Genomic DNA, 4,939 nt, shown 5'->3' on the forward strand with positions numbered 1-4,939 from the left:
CTGCCGCCTCTACACTCTAACCACTAGGCTACCCTGCCGCCTCTACACTCTAACCACTAGACTACCTGCCGCCTCTACACTCTAACCACTAGGCTACCCTGCCTCCTCTACACTCTAACCACTAGGCTACCCTGCCGCCTCTACACTCTAACCACTAGGCTACCCTGCCTCCTCTACACTCTAACCACTAGGCTACCCTGCCACCTCTACACTCTAACCACTAGGCTACCCTGCCGCCTCTACACTCTAACCACTAGGCTACCCTGCCGCCCCTACACTCTAACCACTAGGCTACCCTACCTCCTCTACACTCTAACCACTAGGCTACCCTGCCACCTCTACACTCTAACCACTAGGCTACCCTACCTCCTCTACACTCTAACCACTAGGCTACCCTGCCACCTCTACACTCTAACCACTAGGCTACCCTGCCTCCTCTACACTCTAACCACTAGGCTACCCTGCCGCCTCTACACTCTAACCACTAGGCTACCCTGCCGCTTCTACACTCTAACCACTAGGCTACCCTGCCACCTCTACACTCTAACCACTAGGCTACCTGCTGCCTCTACACTCTAACCACTAGGCTACCCTGCCACCTCTACACTCTAACCACTAGGCTACCCTGCCTCCTCTACACTCTAACCACTAGGCTACCCTGCCGCCCCAATGTAATATATGTAATATATTGTTGTCATTTTTTTGTGAAGCGTCTGTATATAAAGTTTTTATTGCATGTTACATGAAGTTATATTTGTTACCAAGACTGATCATGATTTCTAAATGTGTTTAATGTGTTCCTCCTTTTGGTTATTCTCAAGAAGACATCCCACACTGCATTTTGCGTCAATATTGCCTCATTATACTGTGGTGACATTTGGTTTGCTAGTTGCACAGAGGAAAAATAGAACACATTCACAGTTAATTCACAATTTCTTTATTAACTTGATAGAAAACGTAAACAATACAGAAGAAAATACACTGCCCCAAAAAATAAAGGGAACACTAAAATAACACATCCTAGATCTGAATGAATGAAATATTCATATACAGAAGTATGATTGACTTGGAGTTACATTGTGTTGTTTAAGTGTTCCCTTTATTTTTTTTGAGCCGTGTATATAGTGTTTACACAAAAAGTCAGTTTACATTTCCTGTGGACAATTTTGACAACCAAAGAATATATCTCAAAATGACAAGTGTCTAAAGTGTTTAACAGGGGGATGCTGGCCTACGTTGACTCCAATGCTTCCCACAGTTGTGTCGAGTCGGCTGAATGTCCGTTGGGTGGTGGATCATTCTTGATACGGGAAACTGTTGAGCGTGAAAAAGATCATCGCCCAGTTCTCAACACAAACCGGTGCGCCTGGCACCTACTACCGTACCCCGTTCAAAGGCCCTTAAATCTTTTGTCTTTCTCATTCACCCTTTAACACCCTCCGTGTCTCAATTGTCTAGAGGCTTAAAAATCCTCTTTAACCCCGTCTACTTCCCTTCCTCTACGCTGATTGAAGTGGATTTAACAAGTGACATCAATATGGGATCATAACCTTCACCTGGATTCACCGAGTCAGCCTATGTCATGGCCATTCTATTAGATGTAAATATGTCCCTTTATTAATATACACTGACTGCTGTATAAAGCATTTTTTTACATATTAAAATACGATATCAATAATATTTGTCCAGCCTTTGCCGCTATGCGTTCAGATGTCCATAATATGCTGCGACCCTAATCAAATAGTATTTTAATGACTCCAAATAACAAAAACGTTGCTAGGTTATTGTAACATTTAAACTTAAAATATGGTTATATATTTTTTGCACTGTGTGGATCACTGGTACGATTGAACGCAGCATTGTTGTATTGTAGTTGAGGTGCCAGCCTAGGCTACTGCTCAAAATGTTGCCGTAGTTGAGGTGCCAGCCTAGGCTACTGCTCAAAATGTTGCCGTAGTTGAGGTGCCAGCCTAGGCTACTGCTCAAAATGTTGTCGTAGTTGAGGTGCCAGCCTAGGCTACTGCTCAAAATGTTGCCGTAGTTGAGGTGCCAGCCTAGGCTACTGCTCAAAATGTTGCCGTAGTTGAGGTGCCAGCCTAGGCTACTGCTCAAAATGTTGCCGTAGTTGAGGTGCCAGCCTAGGCTACTGCTCAAAATGTTGCCGTAGTTGAGGTGCCAGCCTAGGCTACTGCTCAAAATGTTGCCGTAGTTGAGGTGCCAGCCTAGGCTACTGCTCAAAATGTTGTCGTAGTTGAGGTGCCAGCCTAGGCTACTGCTCAAAATGTTGCCGTAGTAGTGCCAGCCTAGGTGCCAAAATGCCTAGGCTACTGCTCAAAATGTTGCCGTAGTTGAGGTGCCAGCCTAGGCTACTGCTCAAAATGTTGCCGTAGTTGCCAGCCTAGGCTACTGCTCAAAATGGTGGTGCCAGCCTAGGCTACTGCTCAAAATGTTGCCGTAGTTGAGGTGCCAGCCTAGGCTACTGCTCAAAATGTTGCCGTGCCAGCCTAGGCTACTGCTCAAAATGTTGCCGTAGTTGAGGTGCAAACTGCTCAAAATGTTGCCGTAGTTGAGGTGCCAGCCTAGGCTACTGCTCAAAATGTTGCCGTAGTTGAGGTGCCAGCCTAGGCTACTGCTCAAAATGTTGCCGTAGTTGAGGTGCCAGCCTAGGCTACTGCTCAAAATGTTGCCGTAGTTGAGGTGCCAGGCTACTGCTCAAAATGTTGCTAGTTGAGGTGCCAGCCTAGGCTACTGCTCAAAATGTTGCCGTAGTTGAGGTGCCAGCCTAGGCTACTGCTCAAAATGTTGCCGTAGTTGAGGTGCCAGCCTAGGCTACTGCTCAAAATGTTGTGCCAGCCTAGGCTACTGCTCAAAATGTTGCCGTAGTTGAGGTGCCAGCCTAGGCTACTGCTCAAAATGTTGCCGTAGTTGAGGTGCCAGCCTAGGCTACTGCTCAAAATGTTGCCGTAGTTGAGGTGCCAGCCTAGGCTACTGCTCAAAATGTTGCCGTAGTTGAGGTGCCAGCCTAGGCTACTGCTCAAAACGTTGCCGTAGTTGAGGTGCCAGCCTAGGCTACTGCTCAAAATGTTGTCGTAGCCTGTTTCTCCTTTGCATTGTGTTTTGATGCAGGTTTTGTATTTTGGTTATTCATTGTCAAGCTTTAAAAACCGAAGCCAAGACTGCAACATGTTAATAGCCAAGCTAGGACTGTGGTATGTGTCTGTACACTTTCCCCTCTACTGCGCCAGGTAAACAACACACACGAAAGCAGCTGATTGATGTTGAATTCACCGACACGAGCGCATCAGGCTGTAATTTCATAAAGTAGATGATTCAACTGTTGACTAATTTATACTCGCTTGTGTGTCCCATCGTCCTTTAGTAGTAAAGTAAACCTACCTGCGTGTGAACCCTTTATCTTATAACTTTTTGACAACCAAGATGACGTTTTCTGTAGGCTACAGCAACGATCCGTTGGAATCGTAACTTGGCACGGACATTTAGCCTACAAGTTAAAACTTCGGTCCGGTAGAAGATTCGGTCAGTGCCATTAGTGATGATATGATACAGCGCAGTGTGTGTGTGGCAATGCACTACCGTTTGGCGTACAGCACATTGGCATTGCTCGCTGTGACTTGTAGCGCAGCGGAACATCCTCAGCTCCGCCAACCACCGGCTGTATGGAAGCATGCCCAAAATGAATTGACGAACCAAAATCATAGCGCGGGCCGGATAGAAATGTGTTACGGGCCGATACATTTGGGTTGGACTTTTCTGGTCAATCATCTGCAAAAAACATCTACCTAAAAAAAGCTCAATTTTTAACACAATGAAAAGGTCAAATGCTTTATCTAAATGTTGAAAGTGTGTGGGCGACAGAGAGAAACCAAACCGTGTAGTTTGAGGGCGCTGGAGATGGGGGAATGGGCAGGGGTGACGTGAATGTTTCTGTGCATCTGTATGCTTTTGTATTGTAAAACATTCAAAGGATACTTGTCAAATCTACAGTATTCAGGTTACAGCTCCACGGAAGCTGCATCACATGCTAATCACAAATACCAACCATAAACAAGTCTAATGTATTGTGTTTTTGTCAGAAGTCTGTCTCCTGGATAAAAGTACAAGGACTTTTAGATCAATATTGTATATGTGTAACCGATGTGAAATGGCTAGCTAGTTAGCAGTGATGCGCGCTAAATAGCGTTTCAATCGGTGACAGTCACTCGCTTTGAGACCTTGAAGTAGTTGTTCCCCTTGTCCTGCAAGGGTACGATGCTTCGACTGTTGATGATGTGTGCAGAGGGTCCCTGGTTGCCCGGCGAGGGGACGGTCTAAAGTTATGTTACATATGCATCAACTTAATTGATTAACCTAATCAATAAGAGAAATGCGTTGTTAGTAGTCTACTGAAGAACAGCTGAGTGAGTTAACGCTGATGAGGTGGAAAAGGGTCCCATTTCCAGGAAAGCGATTGCGTCTTTCTTTGAAACAAACTCAACTGAGTTCCCTCCTTTATTGAAGGAATGGAGTTTATTCTGGACTTTCCCTTTCACCTCTTACGCCTGGTTGGCTTAAAACGGGACTGTCTTTCATTTGGCAGGGAAACTGTTTTGATTTCCAGGAAAGCAGGGGTGTTATGTGGATGTGTGTCTCTTAAACACCAAGAGCTGTGTGACAGAGGGAAAACAGTAGAGACTCAAAAGGACAGTAGTTTCACTTCTCAAAAAGGTCTACCTCCCGACTTCTACCTTTTCACCGATGCACCAGATTGGAGACAATCAACTACACCAAAAAATATTTACACATGATCCCTGTCAAACAACATATGATTAAGTAGTAGGAGAGTAGTGGACTTGTTCAAGTTTATTAGTAACACACAAGAATCTGCTACAGTTCAACTGGGTCCATTTAACCGAAGCAAAGAACCAACCAGACATCGAAG

The sequence above is a fragment of the Oncorhynchus nerka genome, linkage group LG27 (assembly GCF_034236695.1).
Source record: "Oncorhynchus nerka isolate Pitt River linkage group LG27, Oner_Uvic_2.0, whole genome shotgun sequence".
Classification (NCBI taxonomy): Eukaryota; Metazoa; Chordata; class Actinopteri; order Salmoniformes; family Salmonidae; genus Oncorhynchus; species Oncorhynchus nerka.